Source organism: Tyto alba, unplaced genomic scaffold (assembly GCF_018691265.1).
Source record: "Tyto alba isolate M040663 unplaced genomic scaffold, T.alba_DEE_v4.0 Super-Scaffold_48, whole genome shotgun sequence".
NCBI lineage: Eukaryota > Metazoa > Chordata > Aves > Strigiformes > Tytonidae > Tyto > Tyto alba.
In genome coordinates this window covers 11,084,002-11,098,748 of record NW_024881324.1, presented here as the reverse complement: position 1 = coordinate 11,098,748, position 14,747 = coordinate 11,084,002, and the positions used below count along the sequence as shown (strand labels likewise).

Here is a 14,747-nt window from a genome sequence, read left to right as displayed (position 1 = left end):
AAAAATGAGAGGTCCCTGTAGCAACAGAGAACACCAGTATATAGTGTAAGAACAGCCCTACACTAGATAACCCAATGCTGCCCTATTTAGTGCACAGGATACACAAAAGGCCCGGTTTGATAAATGGAGAAAACCTTGTTCCTAGAGCACAGCAGGAGCAAATGCAAAACTAAGTCATTTACAATAAGCACTATAAAGCTGTATGCTTTGGCAATCCCATTACATATTTCGGCAGTCACAGAACTTTGAGCAATTCCACTGTCCCTGCTCGGCACCAGTATCCAAATAGAAATGGTCCTAAGTGAAAACATCTGTAGATGTTCTGCTGGCTTCAAAACACTTCAGCTCCCGCTTCCACAGTCCACTTTAAAAGGCTGAGGAGGGTCAGCCAGCCACACCAGTGCTGATGATGCTCCAGCCACACTCTCAGGTGGAGCCGGGGCAGGAGGCAGAGTGCAAAGACGCGGTGCCTCTCGGGAGCCGAAGGCTGAGCAGAGTGTTGGTGGCCAAGGGCCAGCCATGTGCCACCCTGGGGTCAAGGGAGCTGCCATCAGCAGACTGAGAGGAGTCCTAAGGAGCCAAGGAGAAACCACTGCATCATGCCCAGTTACAACTCAGGATTAGCTTGGGCATCTACAACACAGGCAAGCAGTGGACAGGCTCTCTTAGGTTGCCAAGCCATATATTCAGTTAAGTTTTTGGCCACAGAAGAAAATGCTGAAATTTGCTGTTCATTTAAAAAAAAAAAAAAAAAAAAACAAAAACCAACATTTCTTCGACTGAAGTTCTGGAATTCTGGAACATTCCTTCAGTATTTTCTGACTTGTTTTGGGAAAATTCAGCTCCAGTGTTTCATTCCTGTTTCCTCCTTTGCAAGCTAGGTGATAATATGAGAAGCCTCCACATTTGTAAAACTAGCATGGTTCTTTATCAATAAAATTACAGACACACTGCAATCATGCTAAACATCCCAGACTCATCCCAGACACATGACAGCGCAGTAACATATAGTTCAAATTCCCCTTTTCTGAAAAAGATGCTCCCGTCTCCAAGTTCCTGGCACATTGCTACAGATCAGTTTCTATTCAGATTTTGTCTGTGCATTTTGGGGAGTTTTTTTGAAACTTATATATATAAACACATCAGTAAAATTACCACTGGTACACAGCCAAACTGTTTTCTAGATTCCTCTACTAGTAGGATTGTATCATGTAAATGCCCAGGCAATATCTGAATCAGTCAGAAGGTCTGTGTAGATGCTAGTCCCAGCAATGTACATGAGACTTATGCCTAAGCCAGAGCCAGTGAGCACTGAGGAAACTATTCCAGTGCTAAGGACTGAACACAAGAAACACAGGGTCAACTACCTTTGAAGTTTTATCTCTCAGCTGTAGTCAAGTCAACTTGGGTCCAGTTGTCCTAAATCAGAGACGATGGTTCTTGAATGGTGCTAGCTAATTCATGGAGCTGAAACATCTGAGAAGTTAACTTCTCTCCTTGAGAAGAATGGTCTGTTTGGAACTTTGTACTTATTTAGTTTCTCATGATGAAAGTTATTTCACTTAATTTGGTTAGAGCTGCATTGACACAGGGGTTCATTAGGACACCCATTTGCTTGCAATTCAATTTAAAATTAAATACACTTTGTTGTTGATTTTATTACTTTTAAACTACTGTATCTATTGCCTTTATTAGCTACTAATACACAATTATGAAGGTAAACAGTTTTCATTACTGAACATCAAACATTTAAATAACCACATTTGATCTCTTTTCGGGTTGCACCATTTTTCTCCTTTCCTTCCTCTTGCTGGGTATTAGATTCAAGAGAATAATTTATTCAGTGAAGTTAGGCCTCTTTTATGCTCACCCGCATGCTCATCAACTGTCACAGCAAAACATAGCTTCCTTGGATGTATCTCTGAGGATTATTTATTTATTTCCTCCATTCGTTTCTTTACAGGTAACTCGATGCATATATTTATCTGAAGGTGACATATAGCTTGATCACAAAAATATTGCTCTAATTCATATTTCCTTCACTCTCTAAGGGTAATTCAGAGGCAGGGATGAAGGGCTCTGGGAGAAGCCATTTGGTCACCTTTTGAAGTGCACTGTGTGTAGCACTTAAAAATTGCAGCCCAAGCTGGGTATCTGAAAATGGGGGTATCCAAAACAGAGACCTCTTTCAAAATCACAGGCTTAGTTTTTCTAGGCCTGAGGTCCTTTGTCTGGGAGAAGTTCCATTCATTAATATCTGCAAAGCACTGAAAGATCTTTGGAAGGAAAGCACATTAGATAGAAGTACAAAGTAGCCCTTATCTGACATACCTTTGAAAGAGTTCATGAATCCTGGCTCGCAACTTTTGTTTCTTGTGGTGAGAGACTTCCTTGTGGTGCTTTGAGTCCCACACACCAAAAAGAAAAAAAAAAAAAAAAAAAAAAAAAAGAAAAAAAGAAAAAAACTTACAGTTTGTTTCCAAATGTACAGAAAGAACATGGAAATAAAAGCCATAAATGTGCAATTTTCCCAAGGTTTGCCTCAGGTCTTCTGGTTGAAGGTTTTCAGAAGCAATTAGGAATTTCAGCCACCGTTACTTTATTTCCTTATTTTTTCCATAACTTCTTTCCATATATTTTTCCATGTTTACTCCATTATTTCCAAGGGAAACTGAGCTCTAAACTTGTTTTAAAAGCTTGATCGGTACATGGTATACTTGTGCATGTAGTGCCATACAGTCCTTATTTTTACACCTAATAGAAAGTGATATATATGCATACCTATGTATATGCATGTATAAGTGTGTTTTTACACACACAACAAAATATAACACACAAAGCAGTTAGACATAGACCACCAGAGAGCCCACAACTTGTCCCACTTTAAATCTGCTCCAAATCTTGATGCCTTATCTCACCACAACTGTTTTTAAATTTTTTATCAGAAGGACTGGCATTTTTGGAGGCTGCAATATGTAGGAGGCTAACTCACATGTACAGTCCTCTCCTCCCACGATTCTTCAGCTCTCCAGTGTGAAGCTGGAGGGCCTGAAGTTATTTTACTCTTGCACAGCAACCTGAAAAAGTCATTCCATCAAGAAGACATTATGCACATATTTTGGACTCTGTTTCTCTGTGCAAAACCTGAAAACAATAATCCTGATGAAGGCTGTAGACTCAGGAAAACAAAACTCTTCTCCCTGACCTGCACTGTTCAGAGATGGTGCTAAATATTCGAGGTCATTTGTCACATAGAGATCTTCTACTGGTGTCCCTGAGATTGACATAAAATGTGCGAACAACACTATCAATGTAGGAGATGGTTTCCTATTGTATACCCTATACTGTCATCTAAAAAGTGTAAAATTATGCTCCACTTCCACCTCTCATCAAGTCTCAAAGCCAAAAAAAAATTTTGGTAGGGGGACAATGTAATGGGCAATGGAGTAAAATTCGCCATTGGAGGCTCTATATCTGGCTGTTGAAGTCTTTCCTTTCTTCCAAATCTCTACATTTTTTGACAAATGTCTGGCTGTTTTCAAGGAAGTTTAGGAATCTCTGTTGAAGGCAAAGCATCCTGCTTATTTCCAAAATGAAAATTGTCAGAGTATAATACCAGACTACAAAAACATATTACAAAACCCTGTGTAAGTAGTTTTTAACATAACTTTTTTAACCCTGTAAAATTAAAGCAGAGACAACGCAGTTGCCTTAAAATACAGTATGATTTGTTGGTAGTCCCAGAAGAGATCCTCGGATGGATGCAACAAATCCTCCAGGCCCTGGTCAAGCATTACACATACACAGCTACAGAGGCAACACGACCAAACTATCTCACAGCGAGACCTTCCCACTCTCCTCCACATGACAGTTTTGTCATGGGCAATGCTCCCTCCATCACTGCTCCTCCCTCCATGGGAACCAAGACCTCCTGCTCCCAGACAGCTTTTGCCTGAAGTTCACTAGGAGTCCCTGAAGCAGGGACGGGGACGACCCATTTTTCTCCCTCCCCCACAAAGGCTGGCACTGATTTTCTTTCCCCAGCCTGGTGAATCACCACCTATGCTGCTTCTCCGGGAAGGGCTGGGAGCGGGCGCTGGTTGTGGCTCTGCTCCAGCAGAGCTGGTAGCTGCCTGGTTAGGGTGATCAGGCCCCCCTCGTGCCACCTCCCACCGTCCAGTGGGGGCCGTGGCCCCTGCGGAACACGCCGAGAGAAAGGGCAGGCGGTTCCTCCCCAGCTGCCCCGCGGGGACACGCTCTCGCAGGGGTAGGGGACCCATCCCAGTGGCAGCAAGGACTGAGCTGCGATGTCCACCAACCCTGCAAGGTGCAGGCACCCGCCGGCCGCGGCTGCAGCCTTCCAGAGGGTTCCCCGTAACAGAGCCCAGAGTCCCCGAGAAGGTTTAGTGGCGACAACTACAATTCGAAAGAAGTCAGGTGCTTCCAGAGTTCGGTGGCAGATGGGAAGAGGTTTAAAGTTTTGGGCTGAGGCAGTTAAAGCTGAAGTTTAGAAGTTAAGAAGGAGGGCTTGGTTTGTAATTTGTCTCCTGGATCCAGCTCTCGGTGATGCCTGGGATAGCGATTTTTGAGGTGGGCACTTAGATTAAGAAATACAGTGAAATAGAAAACCCACTTCGTGTAAAATATCAAGTAGCCATAATATTATAACAACATTCAGACATTACCAGTCCAAGCTTACACTGAGCCAGAAGTAGAGGAGATTTTTTTAAAAATTGATTATATTACCAGACTCCCATAGCTGTCCAATCCCCTAGTTTATCTTCTTAATCTTAATTAAATAATGAATATTCAAAAGAAAATATGAATCAGGGTTCTCTGTATGAACTACACTGTTTTCCATCTCTCTGCCTCTGAAGTGGCAATGGGAATATGATTTAAAACTATTTCTTCTGGATCCTAGTAAAATATTTGTCACAGTGTGTCATGATAATTTTTAAAAAGCTCTATCATCTACCTAATAAATTTGTTAAGTTTATTCAAAACGTATTGAACAGGAAAAGTGCAATGAGTCATGGTTAATATTGCTTTACCTACACTAAGAAATAAAATATATAAAAAATTCAATGCTTAGGGTCCTATTCAGAAAACCTCTATGAGTCTGTAATACATCTTCTACATGATTAAAAAAAAAAAAAAAAAAAAAAAGCAACAGGAAACTTGCTTTAAAATGAATTATTCACCACCTTGAATAAATTTCCATCTTTCCTATTTGTAAAACCCCAAAGTCAGTTATGTAAATTTTAACCTACACTAATTACCTCAGGGGTGTGCAAGCTAAAGGAAAGTAGATGCAGTAGAAAAAAAATCCCAGACATTTCCATCACCAGGAAGCAATTTAACAGAGGAAAAAATGTGTAAGTTTTCAAAAACAGAGCAGCCCATATAATTTTTTTTTAAATGTGGAATAATCATTGCTGCAATATCCCCTGAATCAGATTTACTGGAATAAACCCAAGTGCTTTTTCTCAATGGCATATAGCATCGCACACATAGCTAAATTCTTATTTCTCATCATGACACCAGCATTGTCTAGACTGTAAAAGTGACCTATTGTTGACAACGGGTGTTCCCAACAAGAAGGCATGAAACGTGGCTTAGCTTCAAGTCGATATAGACATTGAGGGCCCCTTCAGAAAAAGAAGTTGCTAAAATCTGGGAAGCACTGGATATCTTTCAGAGCTCGGCTGGGATGTACTGGAAAAAGCAGGGCGTTGTCTGAAAGCAGAAGGGCTCAATGACAGCATGGCTTTGTCCTGTTCCCCATCCCGATACCAGGCGCTGCTTTAGCTGTGAGCCAGCTCCTTAACACGTCTTTCTCAGTTTCTTCATCCACTGTCTTGCGGTCTAATTACACAAATGGCCCATCTACTGATTTCAGAGAGCACGATCAAGACCAGTATTTGAAAAAGGTCTTTCAGTCTGGGCTCAGCCTACAGACACACAATGGTAAGTATTGTTTCTACTGCAGACAAAAACAAGAACCTGACTCAATACAATTAATCAGTGCTGACTGTCTATTTTCACTGTGAAAATACTTCACAAATGGTAAGACTTGATTCCTGTAGTAATTTTCAATTTGGAAAAAAATGAAAAAAAAACCCCACCCAAACACATCCTTTCCTCTTAGGAGAAAGCCCACAAAATTCAGCAAAGCTTTGAAGCAAAATGGAATTGGTTTTATATCGCTTAGCAAAAATGGATCATTTAGGGAAAATATTTACCGTCCCCTTTTTAGTCGGTCCTAGCACTGTGTTGTGGTAGTCAAACTCACTCAGACCCAGGACACACTGCTATTATAACCTTTTGGTGAGATACTCACCCCACTGTGATTTGGAACAGCCAGCTGAGCCCTGGCACCACACCGATGAAGTTTTACTCCCTGCAAGGATTGATATGGTGTCTACTTTCCCACAAGTCCTCCTCACCAGGTCGAGATGCAGCAGAGGTAGTGTGGAGATGCCACCAGCCCAGTCTCCAGCAGCCTCCCGCTGCCCAAAGGGATCCCACACACAGAGGATCCCTGTGCTCCCCCTTAGTTCCACTCCTTGAGAAATCACATGGGTACATTACAGTGCAGGTAGTGCTGTCTTTCCAGCCATAAACAAATGACCAAACAAAACCTTTTGCCTAGGATTTCCATCTCTGCATCCTAAAATTTTCTGCAGTGATGGAAATTCTGTCCACTCCATGTTTACAGATGGGACAAGTGAGATGTCAGTGAGAAGTGACTTGCTTGAACTCACTGAGCAAAGTGTCGACAGGACTGTAAACAAACCCCATGCCTCCAGTCCCACTGGTGCCACCTAGTCCTCCTCCCTCCTTCACGTTCTGGCTGCTGTGTGGAGATTGACTCCCAGTGACTTTCAACATCTAGTGCACGGTATACCACAAAACAAGTGAAAAATGAAGAATCATTTGAGAAGAAGAAAAAAATATTGCAAGAAAAGTTAACATTTCTTTCAGGTAAAGTGAGATTCTGAGAGGCTTATCATCTCTGTGTTAGCTACAGAGAGATCACAGGGAAGTGAGGCACTGAGAGGTAAGTGGGAGGAGTGCCCTTCTTTGAAAGCAAAGGCTCTAGTACCTTGATAAGTCCTGTTCTGAAAATTGCACTGCTTGTTGCCTGTTAGAATTTGGGTGACCTTGTCTCAGAGATGGCCACAAACCAGTAAGTAAACTTGTGTCAAAATCCCAGACACATGGTAGTATTATTCACTTTACCAAAACTGCACCACAAACCCTCAGACATGTTTTTAAAAGGGAAAGAGAAAAAGCAACAAAGCAATCCCCCCGCCATGACTTTCCTTCCAAATAGAAAACTAAAACAATTTACTGTTCATGAGCATAAAATTAAAAACTTAGAGAACTGAGCCATTTGTAACAGCTAGGAAAAATAATTTTAAAAAAAGAACTTATACTCTCTTTTAAAATTGATACTGCAGAACATAAAGTGAGATTTACTGTAGTCATGTTACAGCCTTATTACACTGAGCAATACAGATACATTTAATGACAACATTATAGGCTGATTATTTTGATAAATCTGTAAAGCATTGCATTATCTCTAACAACGCAGTGAAGACTAAGCTACCAGTCAACACAGGAAGGTAGCATCCCTCTACTGAGGTGGACACTTTTATAAGACATATATATTAAAGACACTAATTTTGAACTATGGAAACTAGATCCAGCTGTAAAGTAGGTCTATTAAACAAGGACCTGAATTTCCCCAAAACTCAGAGATGTTTTCATTCAGGATTTTGATCCAGGATTCTAGTACTAACAAACGAAAAGAACTTGAATCACTTTGCTTGAGATGCATTGAGGAAACTCTGGCAGGATGTCTGTTGTAGAGCTTCCCAGTTTCTGCAAAATAAATATTTTGCCTCTCCAATGTCAAAACAAAGGACTAATTCTTGTTTCTGCCTTGCTTTTCACAGAGAGATCACCTGTATTTTCTTCAGAACTAGCAGGTACTCCTTCAGATGCTTCTTATTTCACAGTTGAGAAGATGTAGCTTCAAGGTCATGATGCTTTGATGTCCTCATCAAAATCTACAGAGTGTTGTAAGTGTATGCAAGGCCATTTATCAGAGTGTCTGACAACCATAGCCAAGCACTGAAAAATATACAACACTGAAATGCTGTTTGCTATTGATAAAGAGACTTCAAGCAGAAATGTACTAGTTTGTCAAAGCTCCACAAGTTCAGATGTCTCCAGATTAGCCTAGAAATCACCAGCTACTAAAAAGCTTCAGGTAATTTTAGCCTAGATAGCAAGATATAAGAGAAGATGCTAACAATATGAAATGGAAGATGTAAACCACATTTTATTAGGGAACACATTCCCTCCACTATAAACTAATGCAGCACAATCAATTCTGGTGGGAACCAAGAGAACTATGCTAATCTATAGATCTAAAATGAATAGTTTACACTGAAAACAAAAGAAGAATAAAATGTTCATAAGCTATGTAATGAATGTCATGGTTTTAGGATATTTTCTGCTTGCTGGATACCGACAGCAATCATGGCACAAACAACTGAAGAGAAACTGAAAGGAAATACTGATTGGAAATACTGAGACTTTTTTGTGGTTTTTCCCCATTCTTCCTCAATTTAAAAATGTTTGTCAATTTTGTCACAGAATGTTTTTATTATTTCTAAAGCCTTTTCAAAGTCCCTCATGAAACTTTACTCCTTTAATCCTCTTACTCTTCCCTAAAGCAGGTATCTAATTTTAGGTCTGTTTTGCAGATAGGGAAAACTGAGTCATAATGACTAATTTGCTTGTTACAGCCCCAAAATACTGATGTTCAGGTCTGAGGTTACAGTCTATCCTATCTTTCTGAGTCCCCATTCTTTTTTTTTTGATTGTCAATAATGCACTGCCTCACAGATTTGTCTCCATAATTGTAATCTAAAAACACAGGCCTTAACTTTATCTAGTAACTTCCATTTGTACTGGCTTTCACATCATCTTCTGTTTCAAGTGTGTAGACATGCACTTGAACACTTTATGAGACATTCACTTACAATTATATATGAAAATCAGAGGGAAACAATGCTTTAAGTACAGTTTACTACATGATTTTCTTAAATACAACAGTGGAAATGACAAGTTGCCATGCCTAATGATTTTCCTCTGCAGAGAACTGATCTCCAAGACCACATCCTGCTCCACCTCTCTACTGAAAGTTGTAGGTGGAAATCCTTCCACATTTTCAGCTGAAATGTAAGCCCTCCTCCTCTGATTTGAACACTGACATGAGCAATTGCATCGTGTCAGCATAGTATGATGTTACATCCTTGGGCAAACATATGCACTTTAGTATATGTTCTCATTGTAACCACATAGTACTGAAAGCCACGTCTTGTCTAAGGTTCTAGCACAGTAGGAAGAGAAGCCAGCTGTGCAAACAGATTGCCAGCAGCAGACTTAGCACCAGTGATGATTTCCCACCTTAGTAATAAGTAATGAAGCATGCACATAATGCAACTGGACTGTCTTTCCCAGTATTTCTTCACTTCTCATCTTACAGATACCTGGTTATGTCTCTCACTAACAAACTGGTGCAAACAACCAAGTAAAACTCAGATTACACATGGAAAGCCCAATACACCTCAAAGTTAGCCCTTCTTTGAGCAGGAGCTTGGACTAAACACACTCCAGAGGTCCAGTCCTTCCCCACCTGAATCTGCTCTATGAAGTAGAGGTCTAAAGCACCACCTAGCATAGGTTCCACTCGACAAATTCAGCTCTACTGCAAGACTGCAGAAGAAAAAAAAGTTTCAACATTTAGAGTAATTTGTTTATCTGTAGCTCATAAAATCTGTGTAGTCTATTAATATTGCTAAGAAGTCACCTGTCATAAAAGCTAACCAACAGTATACTTAGATACAACTGTGACTACAGTTTGTTTCCAAATGTATTAAAAATATGAATAAAACCTCCCAGGGGAAAAAAAAAAAAAATCTGGAGAACACACGAGCAACTAAAAAACTGTTTTCATTTTATTTATTTTTGCAGGTTCATTCCTCTAAATATCAGTAACGCTCATTTTTTCCTTACAATCCTCATCTTCACTTCTGCTTCTTTTAACAGGTGATCAGTACTTGATGAAGTCACTTAAACTTCAACAAGACTTGGCAATCACTGATTCTCTTTGAAGAATCTTTCCAATTGCCTCTGTTTATTGAACCATAGAAATAGACTTCCTTACTGGAGTTTATATTAGGATAATGAGCCAGAGAGCTGACCAGTCAGATTACCTTAAGCAGCAGTAAATGCAGTATCATCATTTACAGTAGCTGTAGGATTCATTGTTCCAGTTCAATAGAATATCAAGAACTACTTTAATTGTTTAATTGCCCCTCTGGTCTTAAAAAGTGGAAAGAATACAGTAAAAACTAAGTAAAGTCCTTTTTAGTGAAAAAATATAAGAAATATAGAAGATTTTCATTACTTCCATCTAAATATTTACTTGACTAAAAATCCATATAACTCCTGAGCAAAGCAATCAAAAGAATAACAATTAAAAAGATCAACTATAGCAACATTATGGGTATTGTGACAGTGTCTGGGCCTTTACAAACACACACAACATCTTTTTCACAGCTCTGCTTGTGTTGACATTCATTTTCATGCTCCCCCTTCCCCTTTCCCCGCTTCTTAAAAAAAAAAAAAAAAAAAAAAAGTATGTATAACTGAGTGTCCAGAAGCAATGAGGGAGGAACATTAGAAATTCAGAGGGTTCCCAAGCTTCCCACTGAGCAAGGAGGAGCAAGCCTGATAGAATAAAGATATTTTGATATCTCGGGTTGCCAGCCTGCAGGGTAGAGAAGTCCCCTAACTACACATACTGGCATCTTGGTCAGGCTTTGGATCTGCTAGGTGAGTGCTGACACACACAAGAGCCATGAACATTCACTAGGCAGGACATCAGAAGTTCAAGAACCAGAATCCAAATATCCCAGGCTTTGGGAAGTTCACCTTGTATTTTGTCCCCTTAAACATGGGTTTCATTTAAGTGCTTTTTCACCAATCCAAGAGCAGTCTACCTGGCAGGACTATAATGAATTCGATAAGCTTGGCCTAATGACAGATTTCAAAAGGAAATTAGAAGCTAAGTACTTCTGACTGGAGTAGATTTCAGTCTATCTGTGCCCTTGTTCTTCCTCTGTAAAGTGGAGATACCCATAATTCCTGCTATATCATATAAATGAAATGGAAAACATTATACTAACAGACTGTAGAGGTGCTTTGACACTCAAACAATGAGTGTAGCATATAGGTAGCTTACCTAAAATGAAGTCACCCACTTTTAAGACATGGTGTAAATGAAACATTGCTAGCTTTTGTATTCTTGACCTGAAATTCTCAGTAAAATAAAAAAGTGACTCATTTGAACATGACAGTCATGTAAAATCTTGACAAATATCAAAAAGAAGTAGCTAGGTTTTGACTGAGGAAAAGTCACCTTCAATTCTGCATTACTCTTAGGTGCATATATTCACACAAGTACTACACTCGCAAAAAATGATCACAAAGGATTGTGCAATACTTAGTATGCTATGGCTCTGATGAGGGGAGGTCTGCACATACCATCAGGGTATGAACAACAGTATTATCCAATGGGGTAGTACATGCAAGCAAATGTGCATCAGTGTTTTATATGACTGAGGCCTGATCTCACTGATTAAATTCCTGATTGGAGGGTAGATTTGTCATCATCTCACATAGTATCAAATTTTACCCATGTATTATCCACTGTTAACCAAAGGAAAACTGATCACTCCATCATCATATAAATTGATCTTGCTGTGACTTGGCAAGGAGTCAGAGCAGTGATGATATTGACCCTGTAAGAATATTAGGTCTAATGCCCAGAGGCATTAACCTCTGTTTATCCAAAAGGTAAATCTCTTGATGAAAGACAACATTTTATTACTATCCACCTGCAACAAATAGCTCATTTCTTACTACTATAATTCAACTGCTGAAAGTGAAGAGTAAAACTTGCACTTTACTTTCAGAGGCTCTTGAGTAATTCACATTGAGGTCATGGATCAAAACTGATTATATAGTTGTAATGCTCAAGTCCTGCAAGGTGTTACACGCAGCACAGGGGGCTAAATGTAGCAGCTGAGTCCTGCACAGAGAGATGGAGGTTGTGAACAAATTACCTTTAGCTAAGAATACTGACAAAGTTACACAAAGAAGATGGCCAAGAAGGAAAGATGTGCTTGACTTCTGGGGCAGTATTGATCTTTTCCCTTGCCCCATTATTATTTTTTTCCTGAGCCTACATAAAGCCGAGTAGTCACTTTTATTGTCTCAGTTCAGAAACAGCTGAAAATCCTAGAGCTAGTATTTTTCCATGGCATTTGAATTAATGATGGGCTAGATTATGTTGCCAAAGGCCCATCAAGTGCAATCTCACCCCAATCACCAGTGTTTGCTTCATCCTCAGCAGTCTCTCATGTTTCGAGACCATCTTGTCTTTAATCAAACATGTTAAGCCAGCATTACGTCAAGTCTTTTCTTAGATATTTCTCTTCTCTGGAAGATCAAGTTGTGCCCATAAGCATGGGTCCCTGCATTGTCTCATGACAGATGGTTTCCTGCGGCATTCTGCATACCGAGCCTTGGTTGTACCTGCTCAGCTTCTACCACAACACAGTCCCAAAGTTATGATTTTCCCTCAATAGAGTTTATTTTTCTTTATTAAAAGCAAATGTCATTGGGGCTTTTGAAATCTGTAGGCCTACATGGTAGGGCCTACAGGAAACAGTATTGCATTCCAAATTTAATATTCTTTAATGTGTTTGTTAACAGAACTCTGACATCTGCTTAATGCTTTCTTTACAAGAATCTATCAGATCTCCCCTTATGTATTTCTTGCCAACCTCAGCTATTAGCTTTTGCATTTACAAAACAGAACACGAAGTAAGTAACAATGCAGCTTAAAGTTCCAGAGCTAAAATCTTGCATAAACCATTTTTCTTTTTATTATTATTATTTTGGAAAGTGAATCTGCTCTTTCAAAAACTTTTAATCGTGGTGATTTCATGCACTGAGTTGCTGTTTAAACAAAAGCCACCCACTTACTGTAAAGCTACAAAGCAGAGAAGAAAGGCAATGAACTAAGGGATAGATAGTTAATACATAGCTTTCCTCTTCATGCCAATGTTGTCAGCAAAGCTCTAGTGCAAATCAGATGCCTCATCGGAGAGAATTTTTGGCAGCCTAAAAAGAAACAGCAGCAACTCAAGTGTGTTTCTGAACCTTGCTTATAAAACCAGTCTCATGTACTGTAAACTCTCACTTGCTATTTTTAACCCTTGGGCTCCCGTGTTTTGCTTCCATTTTGTCAAAACAGAGGAATGTGAGAAAGATGTCTATTAGACTCTTTCACTCAGCCCGAGGGTTAATTACTCAGTTTGGTAGACATTTGAAAATATTATGTTACCTCTAATGGCAAAATTGATAGAAGCTTGTTTCAGGCTCACTTTATGTCATTATGGCAGATTAAATTAACTAATCATAAATTACACTGGCTAAAGTACATCTGCTACTCACTAAATCTGCAGAAGGAAGGGAAGGGGTTTTTTTCTGAATAAGAAGTAAATGCCATGTGGCAAATTAAAAACTTTTTCAAACCAATGAACACACATTCAAGTAACAAAAGCTGAAAGCATCCCAAAGACAGCAATGACAGATTCCAAAGACTATGGCAGCAGTCTAACACTGAACCAGTAGCTGCTGCAGAAGGGCATCAACACTGCAATGCTGCAGGGGTATATCCACAGTAAAGATGGGCCATTCAAGAATAAAGGTCAATTAAAGAAGAATAAGGATGCTCACACTGTTAGATGTCTTTGAATACCAATATGACACGAGGTGCATGTTTTCAGCCTCTACGTCCAATGTCACCTTCTATTTTCTGTTCAAAGGGGCTGAATGCACCGTTTCTCTGTGCTTTTAAGGAAAGGATGGATGCATACATCACTGATGTAGAAGATAATATAGATTTCACAGTGATCCTCTTGTTACTCTCTGCATTGCAGGATGCAAATGTGACAGTTGATACCACGTCAATATGACTGAATTCCTAAACAGGGCATAGACAACTGAATTTAGAGATGTGTGAATGGAATGGACAGAAAACACAGGCATTCAAGATCTGTTCTGTGCAGTATACAGTTCCTACCTGTAAGCTCATGGTAGGCCAGCTCAATCAATCACATTGAATGAGGATTTTTTTTCTTTTGGAAGAAAACAAGGAATAAAATCCAAATTATATTGCATTACCTGTGGATCACACATGCAGCTTTCTGTTAAAAAAAGCAGGACGTTGTTTTGGGATGATCAGATAGCTTGCTCCTGTCTAGGAAACAAACTTTGCTGAACACCTCCAAAAAGAGTCCAAGTAAGATGATCAGCCTCCCAGTGGCTATGTTTGGAGGGAGGGTAAACAAAGGATTGACAAACCTGTTGTGTTCCTTCATGTGTCACAGAGCCTCATGAAACTTTGGGGACATCCGTATAGCCCAAACTTAGTTAAAGTGTGAACTCTCAACATATTATAAAGTCTTTTGGAAAGGTACAGCACTCTGTTTACCTGTTCCCAGGTTCCTAATCCATCAGTCCCTTGAGGCAGATGATGCTCTTAGTACCATCTGAGCCCTTTTTCCTCATGTTTCCCTCCCATTTCATGTTCTTTG

At 39.7% G+C, this 14,747-nt stretch overlaps 1 protein-coding gene across 1 annotated transcript in view; it reads right to left on the bottom strand.

Annotated features, from left to right (window-relative positions):
- Positions 1–14,747, bottom strand: part of LOC104362639 — a 164,690-nt gene that overhangs the window by 122,205 nt on the left and 27,738 nt on the right. The gene's annotated exons all lie outside the window — the stretch shown is intronic.